The sequence below is a fragment of the Myxine glutinosa genome, chromosome 3 (assembly GCF_964187855.1).
Source record: "Myxine glutinosa chromosome 3, kmMyxGlut1.1, whole genome shotgun sequence".
NCBI lineage: Eukaryota > Metazoa > Chordata > Myxini > Myxiniformes > Myxinidae > Myxine > Myxine glutinosa.
Window position 1 is genome coordinate 108742795 of NC_136263.1, and position 25261 is coordinate 108768055.

The 25261-nt window shown below is 43.6% G+C and overlaps 1 protein-coding gene across 1 annotated transcript in view; it reads left to right on the forward strand.

Annotated features, from left to right (window-relative positions):
- The first annotated feature begins 631 nt into the window (after positions 1-631).
- The window catches only part of LOC137414288 (nuclear receptor coactivator 2), a 167984-nt gene continuing 143354 nt past the window's right edge, over positions 632-25261 (forward strand). The window contains exon 1 of the mRNA XM_078773596.1: positions 632-757. The gene's annotated coding sequence lies outside the window, so the exon portion shown is untranslated. The remainder of the gene's footprint in view (positions 758-25261) is intronic.

Below are 25261 nucleotides of genomic sequence, written 5' to 3' on the forward strand. Positions count from 1 at the left end.
CTATACAGTTAGTGCACACCGAGGATCTACAGGATTAACCTCTTCCTCGTACTTTAATGATGATGAAATGGTTGCGCAGCGCAAGTTGCCTGTGGTGAGCGCAACGAAACAGAACGTCAAAGATGGTGCAGGAGGAAAGAAAGTCAATAGCAGCCATGGCGGTGTAATGGTTAGAGCGTCTTTTTCTAAGTCTATGAGGTTGATCGTTGGAATCCCGGTCGAGTCACATCAAATACTTTCAAACAAGTACATGCTGCTTCGTTCATTGGCGCTTAGCATTAAAAAGGATTGAGTGAGTATAAACAACCGTAGGTTGATATTAATTAGGCACAAGCTTTGACAGGTCGGATGGCCTCCAGCGCCGAAGTTCTTTCTGTAAGAGAACTCGTTATTTTATTTTAAGTGGGGAAGAATTTACAAAAACGGCTGACTGGTCGGAGTCGTGCATTAATCGCTGCTACGATTATGAAGTGATTTATAATCGTCATTAAAGGGGAAGAGAACAAGCGTTTCGTCAGCGAATGATTAAAGAAGAAGAGAGAGAACAGAACATCGCGAGAAAAAGAATGAAATCAGGTTGAATGAGGAATGTAATTCGTTCTTTACGGAAGGAGTGAGGACGACGCTGCGCAAAGCATGATGGGATGTTGGGGTCTGCCAGTGGAGGAGGGATGAACGCCGTGTGGCCCCAGGTGAGAGATTGAGGAGCACGCTTGATGGAAGGAGGAATTGTCCGACTCTGCGCTTCAGATACATGGCAAGCACCCGATGGTTTATAAGTTTGTTTTTGTCGCCCTGTCGTTGATCAGCCGCTCTTTTTTCCCCCCTTTGCGGATGATGGACGATAGGCGGTGGAGGTTTGGAGTTGGTTAAATACAAATAGTTCGGCCAGTTTATCGGCTTTACTGAATCCTTCGGCTGCACTGGACGGGGGATGACGCCAAAGTCGCCCGGCTTAAGTTTGCTTGCACCTGGTAAATGTCAACATTTTGGAAATATGGTGATATGATATTTGACTGCAACTGGGTACTTTAAATAAAGCTCAGGCCGCTTTCTGCTCGTCCGTCCAAGGTGGTCGTCGTGCCGTATCATTCATGGTCGTTGTCTTTGGAGAGGTACATATACATACACACATACACATATATACATACACATAGATACATACACATATATACATACACATATGTACATGCACATATATACGTACACATATATACGTACACATATGTACATACACATATGTACATACACATATATACGTACACATATATACATACACATATATACGTACACATATGTACATACACATATATACGTACACATATGTACATACACATATATACATACACATATGTACATACACATATATACATACACATATGTACATACACATATATACATACACATATATACATACACATATATATATACATACACATATGTACATACACATATATACGTACACATATGTACATATACATATATACGTACTTATACGTATATACAATATATATGTACACATATATACGTACACATATACACTTATACAGTCACGTGAAAAAGTAAGTACACCCCATGTAAAGTTTTGACTTTTTCAACACATTTCAACATACAGCTATTTGATCTTCATTTCAACAATATTGATAGATAAAGGTGATACAATATAACAAATATCATGAAACATTTACATTTTGTAGTCCATTGTATAATTTAAATAAACATAAATGCAAATTTCGCATGTGGAAAAAGTAAGTACACCCTTGGCTCTAATCGGTGGTATTGTCCCCTTTGGCAGAAACATCCTCAAGTGGGCGTTTCTTATAACTGTCTACCAGTCTCTGACATCGACTGGGAGAAATTTTTGCCCACTCCTCCATGCAGAATTCTTTCAGCTGTGCGATGTTTGAGGGGTTTCTTGCATGCACAGCTCGTTTCAAATCCCCCCACAACATCTCGATGGGATTTAGATCCGGGCTTTGACTTGGCCATTCCAGAACCCCCCATTTCTTTCTTTTCAGCCATTCCTTAGTGGATTTACTGGTATGTTTAGGGTCATTGTCATGTTGCAAGGTCCACCTTCGGTTGAGCTTCAACTCTCTGACAGATGGCCTCACATTATCCTCAAGCACCCTCTGGTACAATGAAGAATTCATAGTGGATTCTATGATGGTGAGCTGCCCAGGCCCTGATGCAGCAAAGCTGCCCCAAACCATAATATTTCCACCACCATGCTTTGCAGTTGGCATCAGGTTCTTGTGGTCAAATGCTGTCTTTGGTTTTAGCCAAAAATGTCTTCTGGTACTGTGGCCAAATAGCTCTACCTTTGACTCATCTGTCCAGAGCACATTGTTCCAGAAGTGCTGGTCTTTGCCTAGGTGTTCATTGGCAAACTTTAATCTTGCCCTGATGTTCTTTCTGGACAGCGAAGGTTTCCTCCTGGCACACCTCTCATGTAGATCAAATTTGTGCAGCCTCTTTCTAATGGTAGACTCGTGCACTTTGACATCAACAGTGACAAGAGCTACCTGTCGGTCCCGTGATGACATTCTGGGGTTCTTGGAGACTTCCTTCAGCATCTTGCGGTCTGCTCTCGGGCTGAACTTGCTGGGGCGGCCTGGCCTGAACAAGTTGGCAGTTGTTTGGAATCTTCTCCACTTCAAGATGATCTTCCGGACAGTCGAATGATCGATTTCAAATTGTTTGGAGATCTTTTTAAATCCCTTCCCAGACTCGTAGGCATCTATAACCTTCTTTCTGAAGGCCTCGGAGAGCTCTTTTGATCTAGGCATGGTGATGCCGCACACTTCAAAAACAAAGAGCAAACCAAACTAAATGTCAGGTTTAAATAAGACAGGTTCCTCCAAGATCCTCTCCAGCGATGTTCTAATCATTTGCACCTGAGCTGGTGCGCCTGATTCTAATTTTAGGTATTTGAAGTAGTGATAAATGTAGGGGTGTACTTACTTTTTCCACATGCGAAATTTGCATTTATGTTTATTTAAAAAAAATTCACACTTTGTTATGTTGCAGCTTTATGCTGAAATCGTTTAAATTCATTTTTCCCTCATCAATCTACACTCAATACCCCATAATGACAAAGAGAAAACAGGATTTTAGAAAGTTTTGCAAATGTATTAAAAAGAAAAAACTGAAATATCACTTTGACATAAGTATTCAGACCCTTTGCTATGACACTTGAAATTTAGCTCAGGTGCCTCCCATTTCTCTTGATCATCTTTGAGATGTTTCTGCACCTTGATTGGAGTCCACCTGTGGTAAATTCAATTGATTGGACATGATTTGGAAAGGCACACACCTGTCTATATAAGGTCTCACAACTGACAATGCATATCAGAGCAAAATCCAAGCCATGAGGTCGAAGGAACTGCCTGCAGAGCTCAGAGACAGGATTGTGTCGAGGCACAGATTTGGGGAAGCCTACAAAAAATTCTGCTGCATTGAAGGTTCCCAAGTTCAATCTTGGTTTCCTCAGACCACAGAATCTTGTTTATCACAGTCTGAGAGTCCTTTAGGTGATTTTTTGCAAACTCCAAGCGGGCTTTCATGTGTCTTTCACTGAGGAGAGGCTTCCGTCTGGCCACTCTGCCATAAAGCCCAGATCGGTGGAGTGTTGCAGTGATGGTTGTCCTTCTGGAAGTTTGTCCCATCTCCACACAGGATCTCTGGAGCTCAGCCAGAGTGACCATCGGGTTCTTGGTCACCTCTCTTACCAAGGCCCTTCTCCCCCGATTGCTCAGTTTGGCCGGGCGGCCAGCTCGAGGAAGAGTCCTGGTTGTTCCAAACTTCTTCCATTTAAGAATTATGGACACCACTGTGCTCTTGGGAACCTTCAATGCAGCAGAATTTTTCTGTAGGCTTCCCCAAATCTGTCCTCGACACAGTCCTGTCTGAGCTCTGCAGGCAGTTCCTTCGACCTCATGGCTTGGTTTTTGCTCTGATATGCATTGTCAGCTGTGAGACCTTATATAGACAGGTGTGTACCTCTCCAAATCATGTCCAATCAATTGAATTGACCACAGGTGGACTCCAATCAAGGTGTAGAAACATCTCAAAGATGATCAAGAGAAATGGGAGGCACCTGAGCTAAATTTCAAGTGTCATTGCAAAGGGTCTGAATACTTATGTCAATGTGATATTTCAGTTTTTTCTTTTTAATAAATTTGCAAAACTTTCTAAAATCCTGTTTTCTCTTTGTCATTATGGGGTATTGAGTGTAGATTGATGAGGGAAAAAATGAATTTAAACGATTTCAGCATAAGGCTGCAACAATACATCATAACAAAATGTGAAAAAAGTGAAGGGGTCTGAATACTTTCTGAATGCACTGTACATGGTGGGATGTGAGTTGGACAGGCGACCGTGATGACCCGTGACATGTTGGAGCCATGTTCTTGATGTTTTGATCATGGTTTCTGTGAAATCCCCTTTCACTACAGATCTATTACCTTGCTTCCAATCATCAGTAAGGTCGTTTAATTCATCATCGCAATTTATAAGAAATCATTCCTTTTCTAGAACGGCCTAATCTCAGATGACCTATTTGGTTTGAGACCTGATCACTCCACCTTGGACAATAGGCCATGGGCCAGATATGGTCCTCGTGCACCCCCCCCCCCCCCCCCCCACAACTCTACCACCCCATATATTTTTGAAGCACTAGGGTCCCCTCAACATGAAATCAACTGGTAACAGTAAACAAACTGGTTCTTACTATTCATTTTTCACACATATTTGATGGTACCCTTAAAAAATTTTTTTTTTGCCAATGTACAAGTACAAGAATGCTTGCATGTTGCAGAAGAGGCCACCAGAGAAGTTGGGCAATCTTATGTCATTACGACATTTGATCTGGGGGTATGCATGAAGGCATACCCTCTGATATGGAACGCTCCTGAAAAATATGAAAGTCACATCATCCTTATTGGAACTTTTCATCTGGTATGCGCTTACATGAGGATGATCGGCAAGAAGATGGCTGGATCTGGGCTGGCAGATGTTTTTCTCGAATCAGGATTGATCAGTGGAGGCTCTCTAGCTGGGGTGATGTCTGGAAAGCATTACGACAGAGCCTTACATTGCCACAAAGTAATGTTGGAAAGCCTGGAACGACTGCTTGTGGAAGAGTACCTTAAAGATCAGAATGCTGATGCTCTCTTTTCTTCACTGTCTGCTGCATCAACTGAGAAGCTACACAATCTAGTAGAAAACCCCAGCCAAGTTACCTTGGATGCTGTGTCAGCAGACCATTTGATCGGCATGATCGTGAAAGGGTATGAAGACTTTAGACAGAGTGTAGCAACAGGGTGTCTGGGAAAGACTGCTCAATTTTGGTTGTCCTACATGGACCATGTCGGTCTGGTGCTTTCACTCCTAGAGGAGGTGAAAACGAACAACTTCCTGTTGTATGTGGATGGAAATGTATGTGGATATCACCGAAACCTTTGGTGACATGGAGTATGGACTAGAGAATGATGCTCATGAGAGTGAGAGTGATTTGGACGAATGACAACTTCTCTTCAATATGAAGCAACGTAGTTGAGAAACAGAATTGTACTGGCTTTTTTACATTTTTGTTTTAAACCTTGTTTCACATTGCTCGGCTTCAGATTCACAGGTCCCGGGTTTGATCCCGGCCTGAGTCTGGGAATTGTTTCAGCCATCGTTTCATTATCCCAGGAGGTCTTTTGGCCAGGATTAGCCTCATTGTACAAAACGGTGGTCTTAAGACCGAATTCACCTCACCTGTTTCACATTCCTATATCATTATGGAAAAAGATCTGCTTAATAACTGAAAGAGAGATTGTGCACAAAATGATATATATGTTTCATGATTCTCACAAGTATTGAGTGTGCTGATTTAAATGAGCATGACATATAGAACTATTTCTCTGAAAGAAGTGAGGAGACTGAAGGAATTGATAACAACTAGGGCATGCCCGTACTATATCTATATCTAAAATTATATCCCCCCCCTCTATTTACATGAAATGGTTTGGTCCAAAGCGAACGGCTTGCGAGTGGTGACAATCCCCCCCCTCTATTTACATGCAATGGTTTGGTCCAAAGCGAACGGCTTCCGGAGTTTGGTAAAGAAATCGCCATCGCGTGCACAAACGCGCAGGAAAGCGAATGAATCGCAAATTCGTTTTTATTAGTTGTAAAACATAGTTTAACGCCAACATAGTTTGCAAACGTGAAATAAATGAATACGCTCTCAAATGTGCCATCCGAGGCAGAGTGTGCCCGCCACGTTCGGCACACGCGATCGTTCGCTGCTCTCTGATTGGTTGAATCGTTTTTTGGACATAGCTCGGTAAGTAATTGTCCGATTAATATGAAACCTTGAAAAGGCACATCCTCGGGTCCCCAGCAATATACCTGGCAAGTTAAAAGTATATCGGACCCGTGGTTGTCGAGAAACAGCGGTCACAGACAAACAAACGTACAGACAGAGATTACTGGAATTATAGATAGATGTTGTTATACTGCAACAAATAATGTGTGATTGTGTGTGAATTTAGCAATTCATATTTAATTGTGTTGAAAGTTAGCACAGTGTTACCACATGGATCATCTGAGAAGCATATGCGGCAATTGTCGGCATACCTGCGGTCTGTTTACAGTGTCATATCTGATAGATGTTTACTGGTAAGAAGACATATTTGGTATCAAATGAAAGGTATTTTTATGAAGAATGTCCAGAAAGTTGTTGTTAATGTCAATCAAGTCTAGGGTGGCTGGATTGAAGATATAAGTTCGAATATCTTAGTCTGTGTTACGTTGGCACAGCGAAACATGGGGTATAGCTGTTCGACTTGATTTTTGAGGCCAATGGTAACACTAAATCTAAAATATATGCCATTTATAATGACCAGCAGGATAATTACCTTTCAGATGATATATAACTTATATAACTCAGACCACTTTCAGCCATCTCAGGGAACATAACGACACGGAAAAGATTTACGGCGCGACATTGGCAAAAAAAAATATATTTTAAGGGTACCATCAAATGTGTGTGAAAAATGAATAGTAAGAACCAGTTTATTTACTGTTACCAGTTGATTTCATGTTGAGGGGACGCTAGTGCTTCAAAAATATATGGGGTGATAGAGTTGTGGGGGGGGGGGGGGGGGGGGGGGGGTGCACGAGGACCATAACTGGCCCGTGGCCTACAATGGACATGCTGTAATTCAACTCGCCCAACATGGATGGAGGCTCTCAGTATCAGACATGAGATCAGGGCCGTCTCTCTGGATATATCGCGTGCTTTTGTTGCAGTCCGGCATCTCGTCTTGCTCTCCAAACTCTCTGCTTATGGCATCCAAGGCCATCTCCACACATAGCTGACTGACTTCCTCTTTTCTTGTAACCAACATGTGGCTCAACTGAATCCTTTCATCTCCTCTCTCCATCAAGGCTGGAGTGCCCCCAAAGTAGTGTTCTGGGCTGGGTCTTATTCCTGATCTCATCAATGTGACCTCTCTGACTCTGGAAAATCTCCTTTATCTATTTTCTGATGACTCCACCCTTTGCCTTAAGATTTCTTATCATTTCTCATTTGAAGTCGTATAAATGAGATTTCTCATTTATATGACTTTCAGACAGGCATGCAGCAGCCTCTTCCCTCTCTTTAAACCTTGACAAAATCACAAGCTGGTCAAACACTTGGAATACATCTTTCAATCTTGACAACTCTCTGTCTCTGTCTCTGAAAGGACCATCTGGCAAACCCTCCTATCAACTTTCCTCATAATCCTTGGGATGGATCCTGTCTCACACCTTTCTCAGCTTGGCTCCATGGAAACGAAGGCCTTCAACATCATTGGAATCTCCTGTGCTGAAGCCGAGTCTATCTATGGGCCAATCACTTTCCTAACACGGACAGGTTGGTGGTCTCTCTGTTTTCTACTGACTCCTTTCTGGTCTTGCACTCTCTGCTCTTTCCGTGCCTCCCCACCCGCAACTGCAGAGCGCACACATGTCACCATCAACCCCTTTATTGTGAAATTTCAGAAATACTGCTCACCTCCACTCATTCGTTCCCTTTTTTCACTGCCTGTGGAATCAACTTCCATATTCTATTCAATCTCGTTCTTCACTACAGGTCTTCAGGACAGTTAGATCATCATCATCTTCGATAATCCCAAATCCAAAACTATAATCTTTTCTACCCCCGTTAATCTCTTCACCCACCCCATCCCACTTCCTTTCAAATATCCAGTTTTCCCTTCCAGAAAGTTTCCTTCTGTATCCATCTTGTCCAAACCATACATCTTTTTCTGCCTCCCCCCCTTCCCCATTCCTTCCCACATTCATTTTGTCCAAGTCTCCCTCTATTTTGTATTTCAACTCCGTTTTGTGTCCCTCTGCCCCTCTCCTTGCTGTTCCTTTTGTTCTGTTGCATCCTGATCCATTCACTGTTCTAGCTCTTCCACACCATACATCTTTTTCTGCCCTCCCCCTCCCCATTCCTTCCCACATTCATTTTGTCCAAGTCTCCCTCTATTTTTTTTTCAACTCCGCTTTGTGTCCCTCTGCCCCTCTCCTTGCTGTTCCTTTTGTTCTGTTGCATCCTGATCCATTCACTGTTCTAGCTCTTCCACAAGCCTCGACTCTGTATCCTAAAACGAAGTCGGTGATAGCATGATAGGGAATGGGAAAGAGTTAAATAATCCGCTTTATCGATGAGGCAATGAAGAAATATGTAATGATTGATGTGGGAATTCAGAGGTGGTTGGGGAGAACAGAGTGTTGGAGTTGGGAGGGGTAGGGGCAAAGATGCAACAGAGTTGGGAGGGGGAGTTTGGGAACTTGGAGTTTGGGCAGGGAGTTGATGACTTGGGGTTTGTGAGGTTGAGGGGAACGGGTTGAATACTTGAAGTCAAATTTTACATTGCGTTGATGTTCTGCGAGATTTAGTTATTGCAGGGCTTAATTCACAGTTTTTGAGCTGAGTTGTGACTGTTATCTCATGCCACAAGTCTTTTGTTTCTGTCCCACCTGTACCGAAGCTTAAAACGATGGATAAAAGCGATGATTTTATTTTATTTTATTTTATTTATGATATTTATTAACTGGTGATATTATTTATTAAGTAGCTGCAGAATCGTACTAAAATACGCAACTTGGCATCTGTCTGTCTGTCTGATGATTATTTGACCGAGATACATTCCGTCGTTACTTATCCAATCTCAACCAAACTTGACAGGATGACTAAGGGTTACATACACAACGATGGTTGTAGCACAATCATTTGCCCCCCTCCCCAAGGGGGTTGTCTCCCCTGAGCAGGTTTTCCCTGCCATTGCCCTCAATGGGGTTGCGTGTTGAGGTGTATATCCATGTTAGCGTACCCTTTGAGTACGGGATTTTTTAATTTAAATAAAAATACCCCTGGTATGGGATTAATTTGGCATTACAGGAATGCAACCACGTACTGACGATCTATTCATCGGTATAGTCGATGACGTGTAGTAACGTCATCTGTACACAAAACGTTTTTGCGGGTTGCGGCACTGGACGTCATCCGTACTCAAATGGTTAAGTTAGCTTTATCGTGGCGTTTTTCCAAGGCCACTTCTAATAACAAAACTAACGATAATAGCATAATATTAATGTTATTAAAAAACAATATTAATACCAATAATATCCCACCTCCCCAAGGGGTTTTTCCTCCTTGAACAAACGTCAAGTCAACGTTTATAAATAGCTTATAATGGCGTTTTTGTGTGAGTACCGGCCCAACAGCCTCTACCAGAATGAAAAAATTGCAAACCACAAACACGTATGATTAGCTTTTTAAACAGTTGATATTGCTGTTTATACGAGGTGTGTTCAAAAAATATCCGACCTTTGTTCATAAAAAATACTCGTATCCAGATACAACAAACTTACACTAATCTCCTTCAAAGTAGTCCCCTTGGGCTGCCACACCCTTCTCCCAACGGTTCTGCCACTGTCAGAAGCAGCGCTGGAACGCCTCTTTTGGGATGGTGTGCAGCTGGTCCGTCGCATTCCGCATGATGTCTTCTCTGGACTGAAATCTGGTCCCTTTCAGGGGCATTTTCAGCTTGGAGAAAAGCCAGAAGTCACACGGAGCCATGTCGGGAGAGTAGGGAGCCTGACGAAGCACAGGTGTGTTGTGTTTGGCCAAGAAACTCTATCAAATGTGAAGAATGGGCGGGTGCGTTATCGTGATGGAGCTGCCAATTGCCCGCTGCCCACAGGTCCGGCCGTTTGCGTCGCACAGCGTCACGAAGGCGACGCAGAACCTCTTGGTAATACTCCTTGGTGATGGTTGTGCCGTGTGGTGCGTACTCGTGATGAACCACGCCACTGGAGTCGAAGAAGACGGTCAGCATGACTTTCACATTGCTGCGGACCTGCCCTGCTTTTTTTGGCCTCGGGGATGTTGGATGCTTCCATTGTGATGACTGCAACTTGGTTTCTGGGTCGTACCCATAAACCCAGGACTCATCGCCAGTGATCACTGTGTTGAGGAAGCTGGGATCGCTGTTCACAGTCTCCAGCATGTGCTGTGCGATCTCCAAACGGAGTTGCTTCTGCTCAATCGTTAGCAGCTTTGGTACGAACTTCGTTGAGATTCTCCTGAAGCCCAAATCCTCCTTCATAATGGAATGAACGGATCCAATGCTGACGCCCACCTCGTCTGCAAGTTCTCTGATCGTGATTCGACGATCCTGCATCACCAGGGTCCTCAATTGGTCAATGACGATCTCATTTCGGGATGTTGAGGGCCTACCCGAACGTGCTTCACTCTCCACTGATGTGCGGCCATCTTTGAAGTGGTTGTACCACTCCTTTATCTGTGTGGTGCTCATTGCTTCGTCCCCGAAGGCCTGTTGAATCTTGCGGATCGTTTCCACTTGGGAATCGCCAAGCTTTGCACAAAATTTGATGCAGTAGCGTTGTTCAAGTTTTTCCGTCATTTGTCAAAAACGAAAATCCGACGGCGCTCACTTACACTTCCTCACTCATCGGCGGTCTGCCGTCGAATGACAGCTTCTGCAGGTGGGAAAAAATTCACGCGTGCGCATTAGGATCGCCTACATACGTGCACCAATCAATGCCTCCCTCGTTTCATTTGTTTACGCACGACAAATTAAGGTCGCATACTTTTTGAACACACCTCGTAACACTAAATAAAGAAATTTGGAGGAATCCTGACATCCGTGAGGTAAGATTTACTTACAGAACTGAGCGAAGATCTACTGTACTCTATATACTCCAAGGGTTGGGTTAATAACATGGCCCTTCCTGCCGCTACTGTGGCGTTTTTTGTTGCGAACATTTGAAACTCGCTCCTGCTGTTTAACACCAAACTGAAAGGGAGGAAGCGCGGGTTGTGCTCATTTGCCTAGCAGCTAGCTAGCGCTTGCTAAGCCAGCGGTTCCTTAACGGTTTTGAATGTGCTTGCTCGAATGCTTAAACAAACCACTTGGTGATTTCTCCCACAAGAAACTTGGTAAATGAACACACACCCAATGTTCTTGAGACCCCACCATAGATCGACTGTAATCTATATACCCCAAAGAGGAATGACCCTTCCTGCCACTCCCATAGTGAGCGGATGTACTAGTGATTTATATAAGAAACACATTGACAGATTACAAAGGGAAACAATTTAAGAGATTAACTAGAGAGTTCAGAGAACATGGTACCCAACACAGTGTTCAAGGGTATACTCCAACTTTAATAAAATAATGATTTAAAAGATCGATTAAAAAAAAAAAAAAACCCGAAATTTAGCGCTATTGAATCGGTCTTATACACCAACCTTGTACACCACCCTATTTAAGATGGCCAAGTACTGCAAAACGGAAGGGTTTTGGAAGTGACAAGAAGGCGATTTGTGTTCTGCAGTGTATAATTCAATTTAAATAAATTAAAGATTCTAGAAGTCATACAAATAAATAAATTATGGAATTTACCGCCATTGACACGGTGTTGATTACATCATCCTATGTAACACATTACATTAGTTATTCGTGCCTGTTATATGTGTCGTGTTCTTAAAAACAGCAAGGTTCCTGTTTGGAATGATTTTAAATATTTTTTGACCGCCAGATAGATGGACAGAGTAAAATAAATTTTCTCTTGCTCCTCTCAAAGCCAAGGTAGTGTTAAACGGCAGGTTTGTTTTCCAATTCGTGTTCAACATGTAACATTCAATCTGAATAAGATGGTCCTCAATCATAAACTGACATTTACGGACGGAAGGATGGACATTGAGCAATTGCTTAATGTTTCACATGCTTGTACTAATAATGGTGGAATGGTGGAGGGTTTAGCCACATTATAGAAGGGAGGGGAAAGTTTAATCTGCTTCTGAAAGTTTAATCTGTTTAAACACAGCAGTAGACTTCATTGCAAAGCACATTTATATTTATTTTACCTGTTTATTTCAATTGTGATGTCTATTTCCGGCTTCCGCCCACCCTCATCTATATTTTGTGGAAGTCCAGGAAGGACCTTTTTTTTTTGGTTTGTTTTTTCCCCCCACCCTTTTTTTCCCATAACACCCTTTTTCCCATAGGCCCATGGTTATAACTATCTCGGTTTTGAATATCGTGGCATTTTCCAGGAATGTGACCGCTGTGAAATTTAAGGGTTCACTATGTACATTTACATACACAGTACATGTATACTGTTATGGATCTCTTCTAGGGGGTAAAATGGGGCATTAGATTAGAATTTTTATTTTATAGTACATGTTAGCCGAAGTGTGGCGTGGTTCGCATAAAATATAGAGCATGTCAAGCACTTGTTTAAGAAAGATCTCATCGCCCATCCCAGTGTCTGTATCTAAGCCCTGCCTCCCCCTCCATTCTTAAACCTTTCCCATTCTACATGTCTTTGCATGAAATTTTCCTAAGCTAATAGCCAATCGGTGTGGCCCATGGGTACAGGTGGCAGGGTCATTGGGAGGCCATAAAGTGCTGGTCGTAAACAAGGCCATAAATCAACATTTGTCGTTGTGGAATTTTCCTCACTTACCAGCCAATAGGCTCGCACAAAAAAAAAATGCGCGCACCAGGCGTTCTTCTTCTTCTTCTCTCCTGGCCCCTGGTTGGTTGGTTGCTCACTGCTGTTCATTGTTGGAGAATTCCTGGTAGTTCGGGTTCATGGCGTAAGTCGTAGTTCGTTAAGGAGCTGGTGCGCTGGGGCATGGTTGTTGCAAGGGGTCAAGCCCCACATCGGACTGCTGCGCACCGGACGAGGACCACACCACGTTTGAGCATGGCTCATGCAGCACGGGTTTTTCTACTTGTCTTATCTCCCTTCTCTGTCCCTTGCTTCCTGAATGAAAAATAATTGGGCATATTTGTTGAGACATCGTGGTCTCGGGGCATGTGGGGGTGATTTAATCATTATTATTTGTTACTGTCTGTGATCGCTGCGGTGTGGCTGTTCTTCTTCCTCTCCTTTTATTCGTATAACCAGTGCCCAACACTAACTTTTTGTGAGTTTTTCCTGCAGAGCAACCATTTCAAAATTTTGGTTGCCTGAAGTAAAATTTTGGTTGTCCAAAAAAAAAACAATTTTCACTCGTTTTCTGAATAACTTTCACTTCAAATAGATAATTATACCTGCCAAAAACTGTAAAATGGGAGAGAGCTAGTATTACTCATAGAAGCAGATGAACATGAGAATCCCATTCAGCATTCTGTCTTTGGCAGGAACACTCTCCTATCAATGTTCTGCTTCAACACATCATCTTTTAGCAGGTGAAAACACAAATTGAGACACCCTTTTCTGACTCGCCGCTGCTTCAGATGTTGAAAATGATTTCCCGAGATGAAATGAAAATTCGCTTGGCACAGATTGAATCTCGAATTATTCACCCCGTCCCCTTTACATAGAATATTCTCGAAAACGTACTTGCATGAGCAAACTAGAACGGCACTCAGTAGAGCCCATACCTCTGCCAGGTTGAACAGTTTACCCTTTGTATCTTACTGGTAGGTCAGATCTGCATCTGGACCTTAACCAAAATCTGAACCGCTTGTTCTTGTCACCTACCCAACTCATCCACCAAGTTTTGTCCTTGTCGTTTTTTATTAGCCAATGTCCTCATCGATTTATGCAATTTATCAAGGCAATTAATTTATCCTCGTCAAACACCCAACCTGTCCACCAAGCTTCCTCCGAATCCGTCCATAACATTTTGAGATATGCTCACAGACAAACAGATAAACAGAGACAAACAGACAGGGGTGAAAACATGACCTCCGTCCACCTCTGGTGGTGGAGGTAATAACATCAATAAGACCATGGCTCAAGACGACGGACTAAACTGCAATAGTTGTCCTAAAACAGAATAAACCATGCTTTCCAAAGTTTCCAAAAGATTCTCTGGATTACATTATGTGATGTGTGGCAATACCAAAGAAAACGGAAAGTGTCATTATGTGGGCAAATCCATTAGGCCAAATAAAAAATACGAGTATATCTGCTCAAGAAAATCTGCTCAAAATACGAGGAAAAAATACGAGCACCCAAACAGACGAACAGAGGTGAAAACATAATCTCTCTGCTCCTTTGGTGGTGGAGGTAATACGCCTATAGATAGCATGCCATGTAATCACTTTTTACAAACTATTAGCTTCAGTTCACAATTTTTGTTTTCATGTAAAATTATTTGAAATAATAATTTACGTTGATGCATGTGCTTTCTATACAAAATAACAATAATGATAATAATAGTAATAATATAAACAAGCTCTTTTAATGAGAATATTAATTGGGTCATACACATCTATCTATAATTCCAGCAATCTCTGTGTGTCTGTCTGTGTGTCTGTGTGTCTGTGTGTCTGTGTGTCTGTGTGTCTGTGTGTCTGTGTGTCTGTGACCGCTGTTTCTCGACAACTACCGGTCCGATATACTTGAAACTTGCCAGGTATATTGCTGGGGACCCGAGGATGTGCCTTTTCAAGGTTTCATATTAATCGGACAAGTACTTACCGAGATATGTCCAAAAAACGCTTCAACCAATCAGAGAGCAGCGAGCTATCACGTGTGCCGAACGTGGCGATCGGACTCTGCCTCGGACGGCACATTTGACAGCGTATTCATTTATTTCACGTTGGAAAACTATGTTGCCGTTAAACTATGTTTTAAAACGAATTCAAACTGCGATTAAATTAAAACGATTCATCCTAACTGCGATTTGCGAACTTCCGGACAGTGACGACTGTCCGGCAGCACGCTTTCCGGCAGCCAATCACAGAACGCTTTGTTGCGTAGGCGTGGCCGATGTGAGACGAGCACGAGCGGAGCTGAGCGCGTTACGAGCTGACCGCCATTACGGTACGTAATTCGATTTCTTATGCGCATTATTTCTCCCAATTCATTCATCTCCCAATTTCTCCCAATTCAATTCGTATCACTAATAAAAACGAATTTGCGATTCATTCGCTTTCCTGCGCGTTTGTGCACGCGATGGCGATTGCTTTACCAAACTCCGGAAGCCGTTCGCTTTGGACCAAACCATTGCATGAGGGGGGGGTTCTGTGGTCGTTGCGAATGGACCAAACCATTCATGTAAATAGAGGGGGGGGATTGTCACTGTACTCGCAAGCCGTTCGCCGTTCGCTTTGGCGTTGCGAATGAACCAAACCATTTCATGTAAATAGAGGGGGGGGGATATAATTTTAGATAGATATATAGTACGGGCATATATATAGTACGGGCATGCCCTAGTCTATCTATAATTCCAGTAATCTCTGTCTGTACGTTTGTACGTTTGTCTGTCTGTGACCGCTGTTTCTCGACAACCACGGGTCCGATATACTTTTCACTTGCCAGGTATATTGCTGGGGACCCGAGGATGTGCCTTTTCAAGGTTTCATATTAATCGGACAATTACTTACCGAGCTATGTCCAAAAAACGATTCAACCAATCAGAGAGCAGCGAGCTATCGCGTGTGCCGAACGTGGCGGACACACTCTGCCTCGGATGGCACATTTGAGAGCGTATTCATTTATTTCACGTTTGCAAACTATGTTGGCGTTAAACTATGTTTTACAACTAATAAAAACGAATTTGCGATTCATTCGCTTTCCTGCGCGTTTGTGCACGCGATGGCGATTTCTTTACCAAACTCCGGAAGCCGTTCGCTTTGGACCAAACCATTGCATGTAAATAGAGGGGGGGGATTGTCACCACTCGCAAGCCGTTCGCTTTGGACCAAACCATTTCATGTAAATAGAGGGGGGGGATATAATTTTAGATATAGATATAGTACGGGCATGCCCTAGTACATTTAAACTACAATCAGAATTCTTGTCATTCAGGACAACAACTATTCGACTTGGCAATCGTCGCTTGTTTTTTGCAAGCGACCACACGAGTGTAGAGCAACGTTCTTGTTCATTCAGGTCGAATGCAAGGTTAGTTTGGTGAAGGGCTGTGGATAATCACAGACTATATAAGCTCACACACACACACACACACACACACACACACACACACACACACACACACACACACACACACACACACACACCTTGCTTGGATAAGTGTCCACCCCCCTGAGTTAACACTTGGTGGAAGCACCTTTGGCAGCAATTGCAGTTGACTCCGTTGGGATAGGTCTTTACCAACTTTGCACACCTTGATTGGGCAATATTTGCCCATTCTTCTGCACAAAACTGTTCAAGCTCAATCAAGTTGCATGGGGATCGTTGATGGACAGCAATGTTCAAGTCATGCTCCAAATTTTCGATTGGATTTATGTTGGGGTTCTGACTGGACCACTCAAGGACATTTATCTTTTTGTTCTTAGCCACTCCAGTGTAGCCTTGGCTGTGTACTTCGGGTCGTTGTCATGCTGAAAAGTGAACTTCCATCCCAATTTCAGCTTTCTTGCAGAAGGCAGCAGGTTTTCCTCTAGGATTTTGCTGTATTTTGTTCCATCAATTTTCCCTTCTATCCTGACAAGTGCCCCAGTCATTGCCGATGAGAAATGTCACCATAATATGATGCTGCCACCACCATGCTTCACAGTGGGGATGGTGTTCTTTGGGTGATGTGCTGTGTTGGGATTGTGCCAAACGTAACGTTTTGCATTTAAGCCAAAAAGTTCCTTCTTTGTTTCGTCAGTGTTGTGAAAATCAACCAAGTCCACAACTTTGTCCCATAGGTAGGTTTAATCTCAATCAGATCTTTAGCATCATCCTGTAAAATACAATCATGCAATATATATCAGGATCTTGGCATCATATAGGAAGGATCGATTATATTAGTCAATGCAAGCAAGCCTAGAATATATGTGCGGGTACGTACCATTCAAGACTACATGTCATAGTAAAATGTCACAGGAGTGGCTCAGCGTCGCGGACGTCCGAGGTCTTATAGACGCCCCTCTGCGGTTTAAGTGGGCATCACTCCTGGGTTCAACTTTGATACATTTTCACTACAGTCAGACCACAAAACTTTTTGTCACATGGCTTCAGAATCTCTGGACTGGTTTTTTTGCATACCTCAAACAGGACTCAAGGTGGGCTGTTTTGAGTAATTACTTCTTCTTGTCACCCTACCATGCAGGTCAGACTTGTGGAGTGCTTAAGATATTGTTGTCACATGCACACAGTGACCAGTCTTTCCCATAAAGGCCTGCAGCTCTTTCAAAGTTGCCATTGCCTTCTTGGTGGCCTCTCTGATCAGCCTACTCCTTGCTTGGTCATCCAGTTTGGAGGACGGCCTGATCTAAGCAGGGTCTTGGTGGTACCATACACCTTCCACTTCTTAATGATTGTCTTGACTGTGCTCCAAGGGATATTCAAGGCCTTTGAAATCTTTTTATGCCCAATCCCCTGATCTGTGTCTTTCCTCAACTTTATCCCGGAGATCTTTTGAAAGCGCCTTGGTGCTCATGGTTGAGGTTTTTGCTGTGAAATGCACTACCCAGCGTAGGAAACCTATAGGAATAGCTGATCTTACTCTGAAATAATCAGAATCACTGCAATTTAACACAGGTGGAGGACAATTAACTTAGTGTGTGATTTTGAATGTGATTGGTTACACCTGAGCTAATTTACAATTTCTATTTTAAGGGGGAGGACACTTATCCAACCAAGATATTCTAGTTTTGTATTTTCAAATAATTTTCTGAAATTTGTAGAATTTGTTTTTCACTTGGAAGTTGTGGGTTTCAATGTCTAAATAAAGGTGGAATAAGTCTGATTTAATGCATTTAAATTACAGGCTATAAGGCAACAAAAGGTGATAAATTTGAAAGGGGGTGTAGACTTTCTATAGGCACTGTATGAGTGGGAATCCAAATTATCTCGGTGCTTCAAAGCACGTCTTATTTCCGCTCATGGCTTGAAGCACGTGGTGCACCACCATCTCATCTAATCCCCCATCCTTACCCGCAATATTTATTACCTCCATTAGCCCTACCTAACCCAACCCTCTTACCTGCAGGTTACTGTGTTTCCTACCCCACCGCTTCTTTTTCCGTTCGGACATTCCCTTGCCTATTGTGTCCTTCTGTTGCCCCACTGCCAATTTATAAGCTCCACACCTCATTCTTCCATGAGCCTCGATCTTGTCAAAACTTTTCAAAAAGGCCCTCGTAAATTAATCTTCACGTATTAATCCACATTTTGTAATCAAATTCAACCGGACATCAAATCCGGATTACCATTGTTTCCGATGGATAGTCCTTGAAATCTCGACATCATGGGTGAGCCCATATTCCCATGAGTATCAAATTTCTTTATTTTGTTTTTAAAAAATCGACCTTTGTTTCACCATTTTGCTTCGGTCCTACAATAATTCCGTTTCAGCCGCAGTCCACCTGTAGCATAGTACATATCACAGGAGGAACTTTTTTTTTTTATAACAGATAAGCATTATTACTGTTTGTTCGCACAAGGCTTAAAGGTCTTTTTTGTTTTCTCAAGGGGACTGTAAAATTAGCCTACTTCGGTTTGCTGCTTCAACAATGTGTTTTATTGGCTTTAAAGAGCCCTTACAACATTTATAAAATTAATTGTTAGGTTGTCTGCTGTAAACAGATATCTTTATTATCTACCATACTGACACAGAAATTACCAGCATGTGTTTGTTTAATCAACATCCACGTAAGAAGCTTAATGTTTCTTTGTGCAAACAGTAATGTTGTTGTTTCTTTGCAAGTGCAGTATCAGTGCCATGATGGTGAATGCTACTTTTCAGGAGCTTGTATGCCTGCCATTGCGTGAAGTTTTTGATGGTGAATACATATTAGACAGATTTAATTCACAACTCGGCTCGCTGGTTTCATCACCGACGAAACACAGCCGTGTCGCCGATGAAGTGCCACTGCACATTCGGGCAGGAATTTGGGGTTTCTTCAGGGTGCCGGTGATAACTCGCCTATTTTTTTTTATGAAAGACACAGTGGGATCTTTAATGTCCGCTGAGGAAGACTGGCAGACGGGACGCCCAGTTTAACCTCCATCTGAAAGACAGCACACGCGTCGACGCCTCACCCTGCATGTGGATGGCAGTTTATAGTTGTGTCGAGATTCAAACCCAGACCTGAAGGCTCAGAGGTGAGTGTGCGTACCTCCACGCTATCCTGCCAGACAGAACGAAGCCAATCGCCTACCACAGAACAAAGTCTAGGAACATTACTGTATGTACGTCTTCTTCCCCTTTTATCTCTTCCTCGAGGTTGATGAAGGTTACATACTTAATTGTGAATGTCGATACCATTTGCAAAAAAAGTCGTCGCACAAAAACAAAATATTTCATTCACTTTGCCAAAAAATAAGAAATTTTGATTTTTCTTTTTTTTTTGCAATATCATGGCACATGGAAGGTATTAACTGACAGTGGTGCCGTGGGACAGCAGTTGTACACAATAAGCAAGGGAATCGATGATCAAGAAAAGACGTGGGGGAAAGGAGTGCGAGGAAGCACAGTATCCTGCATGTAAGCTGTGGTTTAGGTGGAGTTAAAGGGGGTCATAAAGAGTATGGGTAAAGATGGTGGTGCACTGACCACTTGAACTTCTGGATGAAGAGCGGCATAGAACCCATAGAACTGGCTCATGAATGTGCTTCCATCGATGGGAGAAGCCAGAAACAAAAAAGGGAGATTTTCAGTAATGCCAGAATTTGGCAGTTTATCCAAGAGAGGTGTGTGGGAGGAGGATTACTGGAAAAGAGCGTGTATACTGGAGTTTTTGGGGAGTGTCGTAGTCCGGAGAGAGCTCCCCTTTCTAGTGTCATCGCCCGGTGCCTGTATGTGTTGTGCCTTTAAACAGTGACGAGTTGTGTCATGACAATCTTCTGTCGTGCCAGCCTGGAACCGATATGTGTTTTGTGTTTACCCAACAAATGATTATTATCATTCAAACTGTGCTGTTTAGTTCAATGCATCTTTTGCTGTTTGGCATTCGTCTTGCCCGAGCATACTTCACAAAGCTATTGTCCTCGTTTAATGTACACAACACAACATGCATTTTAAAGGCCATTTTCCCTGCTAGAGCGGGGGTTAGCCCAGAGCGGGGGTTAGACTCGTTTAATGTAGAGAAGATGAAATATTGGCCAAAGCATTTTCAGATGTCTTGCCTTTAAAGTGTGCTCTGGCGGCACTTCTGGCATGTTTTCAACAAGCAAGCATGTTGAGCTTTTTTATTTTTCGTTATTTTTGTATGTGGGCATAATTTCTCGGTGGTGCTCCATTTCATCAACGGAGTTTGAATTTGGTGATGTGTTTTGCGGAACATTTTGCACCTTTTTTGTATCTTTTAACATAAGTAATGTTTGCAGATCGTCATGGCACCATTGAAAAAAGCTTTGAGACACTCATTTGTTCATTCATTTTGACACATCTCTTTAATTGGCATTTTCATGTAACATTCATCATCATTGCTTTGATTTGATGAACAGATGCAGTGCTTGGAAAGACTGGTTATTTATATATATATCTATAAAACCGAAAAGCACAGTCGGTCCGTTTGTGAAGCCTTGAGGGGGTGAGGCGGTGAGGCGGTGAAGCCATCTGAATGTCTATTAATTACGTACTATTGGATTGTACATTTCCACCTTTTAGACTGCTGCAACCCCTGAAGTTCAGGCCTTTGAAGACCTTTTAAGTCCCCCAAGATCCTTAAGACACCCAAGACCCAAAATACCCCGAAGACCCAAAAGATTACGAAGACCCCAAATACCCTGAAATCCTGTAAAACCCTTTAGACACATTAAACTGCAAGATTGTGAAGACCCCCAAGACCCTGAAGACCACTTTTTTTTCTTCTTCTTTTTTGTATACAAGATCGAGGCTCGTGAAAGAGCTAACATTAATCACACAAAAAGTCAAACCGACACATAAAACACAAAATAAGGGGAGCGGTAGACGAGATGGGGAGAGGTGGATGGACACAAACACAACGTGGGAGAGGTATAAAACACTGCAAGGACACTGCAAGGACCTCCAGGAAAGACGTTGGAATTTGAAAAACGTGTATCTGGGGTGAATTAGCAGGGGTAGAAAAGATCAAGGTTTTGGATGGGGGAAGATAAGAGATAGTGGTGAACAGCTGTTTTAAAGACTTGTAAGGAGGAGTGGGATTGAAGGGAGTGTTGGAGTTTGTTCCAGAGGCGGGAGAAAAGAGGAATGAAAGAGTGAAGGTGAGAAGAGAGCCTAGATTTTGGCAGTTTAACCATAAGAGGGTTGCTGGCAGATCTTGTGCGACCTGTAGGAATATTTGGGGGACAGAGCACAGAGAGAGCTGGGGGAGCAAGGCCGGAGAGGAGTCGGTAGAAGACAGACCACCAACCTGCCTGCGGTGAGTGAGTGAAAGGCCCTCGGAGTTAGCTTCATCGCAGGAGATTCCAATGATTCTGAAAGCTTTGGTTTCAACAGCGTGCAGCCGAGCTAGGTGTGAGGCAGGAGCACCGGCCCAGAGGGGGCAACAGTATTCCATTGAGCTGCAGATGAAAGCCTTGTATGTGGTGAGGAGCTCAGGTGTGCCAAGGAAGGACTTTGCACGACGGAGGATGCCCAGTCGGTGACTGGCTTTGGAGGCCAGCTTGGAAATGTTGTTTTCCCAAGAAAGATCATGGCAGACAGTGAGACCCAAAAGCTTGAGCGACAGAACTTCTTGGAGAGGATTGTTGAGAAAGTAGATGGGAGGGTTTTCCAGTTGGTCTTTTCGGAGCGACATAGTAAGAGTGTGAGATTTGTCAGGATTGAAAGGCATGTTCCACTTGTTTGACCAGTCTGTGATTTTGTCCAGGTCTGCAGAGAGTGAGGAGGCTGCAGACTGCCGATCTGAGGGATGAGGAATGGAGCGACAGAGAGTGGAGTCATGAGCAAAGAGATAGAGAGGATTTTCCAGACAGTCAGAGGGATGATTGATGAAGACCAGAAAAAGCACAGGGCCCAGAACACACTACCTTGGGGAACTCCAGCCAGAACAGGAAGGGGAGATGAGAGAAATCCATTCAGGGCCACACGTTGACTATGACCAGAGAGGAAGTCCACAAGCCATGCGTGGAGATTTCCATGGATACCATAGGAGGAGAGTTTGGTGAGCAGAGCTGGGTGCCAGACCGTATCGAAGGGACGTGATATGTCAAGGGAGACAGCTCTGATTTCCTGTTTGGCATTGAGGACCTCCATCCATTGTTGAGACAGCAGAAGCAACATGTCCAGAGTAGAATGACCTGGTCTGAATCCAAATTGATGATCGGAGATCAAGCCATTTTTTTGTATACTGAATCGAGGCTCGTGAAAGAGCTACAGGAAGGGGAGAAGCTACAGGAAGGGGAGAAGCTACAGGAAGCCATTGGAGAAGAGGAAGGATTTGATATCCGAAGCAATGATGGATTCCATGACTTTGCTGATAATTGGGAGCAGGCTGATTGGTCTGTAGTTGCAAGGATCTGTTTTTGCGCCTTTTTGTGTGAAGCGGTAATGTTTGCTGATTTCCAAGATGCTGGCAGATGACCTTGAGCAAGAGAGAGGGTGAAAATAACAGAGAGAGGGTGAGATAGAGCGGCAGAGCAGGATTTTAGGACCCGTGGGCTGATGCCGTCTCGTCCAGTTGCAGAAACAGAGGCTCGGTTTGACAAAAACATCTCCACCTTGTCAGGAGAGAAGGACACAGAGCCCAGGAGCAGTTGGGTTCGACTTGGTAAGGTGGGAACAGAGAGAGATGGGTTTGGGACACAAGATTTTGAAGCAAACACAGAGTTGAGGCATTCGGCTTTGTCACGTGCGGTGTCAACTGTGTAGCCATTTGAGGTAAGGGAGGGGATGGAGGGGGAACAAAGACCAGAAATGGATTAGACCAGACACCACCAGGATTTGGAGGAAGGAGACAGGTTTGAGAGTTCATTCTTGAGTGTTGAGAGATAGAGCTTCCTGGCACTCCTGAGGGTCGACACACACTTGTTCTGAGCTTGGTGGAAGGAACTGAGATTGCCTTCAGTTGGATTTGCCTTCCAAGAGGCAAAGGCAAGTTGTTTCAGGGCAACTGCCTCACCACAAGATTCAGTGTACCATGGACGGGAGGAAGGGTAATACAACTGAAGACGAGATGCGATAGATCTGTGCATGAGAGAGCAGTTTGCTTTGGAAGAATTCCCAGGAAGAATTGATGTCAGAGGCAGTAGAGATGGGAGACCAGTCCAGATGATTGATGGCTGCTTGCAGACCGTGCCAGTCAGCCTGAGTGAAATGCCAGACTCTTCGGCACTGAGGAGGCTCTCTGAAAATAGCCAGAGATGTCCACTTTAACAAGCACATGATCAGAAGAACCGATTGGAACAGAAGAAGAGCAGCAGACATTTGCAGGGAAGTTTATCATAACCAAGTCTAGAAGAGAAGATACTCCATTGGCTGAGATCCGGGTCGGGAAATTGACAGAATGTGTCAGTCCCAATGAGTCGCAGAAGTCCTTTGCTGAGGTGCCATGGCTGGTGAGAGAGGAACCCACACCCAGCCAGCTGGCATGATGACAGTTGGTCGCCACATATGAGGAAGAGAGATTTTGGATGAGCTGATAGAAGTTGGTCCATGTTGTCAGACAGCGAAATGTAAATGGAGTCATGACTGTTTGGAGGACGGTACAGAACACATATGAACAAAAGGTGGGAGCGGAGAGGAAGCCGTAGCCAGAGGTACTCCTGGGGGTGGGGTGGAGAGAGGGCAGTGCAAGGAGAGTGAGGAAGAGTTTTTGATGACGTTAGCAACCCCACCACCAGGACGAGGCTCAGGTCTATCATACCGGAGGAGGGAGTAACCAGGAAGAGATATTAAGGAATCAGAGACATCTTGAAGGAGTAAAGTTTCTGTTAAGCAGATCAAGTCTGGATTGTCAGAATCAACCTTAATGGAGAGATCAATCAGGTTTGAGCAAAGGCCCTGGATGTTTGAGGTCCATCCCGTTAATGAGAGAGGGGGAGCATCGGGTGCAGGACAGAGGAGGGGAGGGGTAGGGTCAGATGAAGGATGAGAGGGGGAGGTAGGGAGAGCAGTTGATAGTGTCAGAGATTACAGAAGAGTTACAAGAAAGGGAAGGGAAGGGTGAGGAGGACGAAAGGTTTGATGGTGATGGGATGAAGCACAGTGAGGGGATGTTTGAGCGGGGGGGGGGGGGGGGTGGCAGCGGCAGCGGAAAGTAGAAAGTTGGGGGTGGTGGAGGTATGAGATAGAAGGGAGATTAAGTGGGGAGGAGGCATCTTTGAGGAGGAGGAGGGAGGATGGGGTAGAATTGGAGAGGGATGGTAGGGGGTGGAGATCTGAAGGGGTGGGGTTGGGTGGGAGTTTTGAAGGGGAGGGGGAAGTTCAGGGGGGGGCAAGGGGGGAGTTTAGGAGGGGAGGGGCAAGGGGGGAGTTTAGAAAGTGGATGATTAATGAAAGACGAACATTTATAACAAATTGGGTTTATTGTGATTTTCAAGTTGGCGATCTGTTTAAGAATGATAGAGGAGGGGTGGAATGAATGAATTTAGAGCATGTAGTGAGGAAGAATTATAAGAGATTGAATTTTTTTTTGAAGTGGAATGAGTTGAAGAGGAAATTGAAAAGAGCCTTTTAAATCGGAAGAAAAACAGCGTGTTGTAATATACCACTGAATAAAACACTGTAGGGGAAAGTTTAAACATATTTAAACAGAACCGTGAAGAACAATCTTATATTCACAAAAATACCAATGGGGAGAGGGCCTAGACTAGAGGGACAACCACGAATCACGTGAACAGGGCA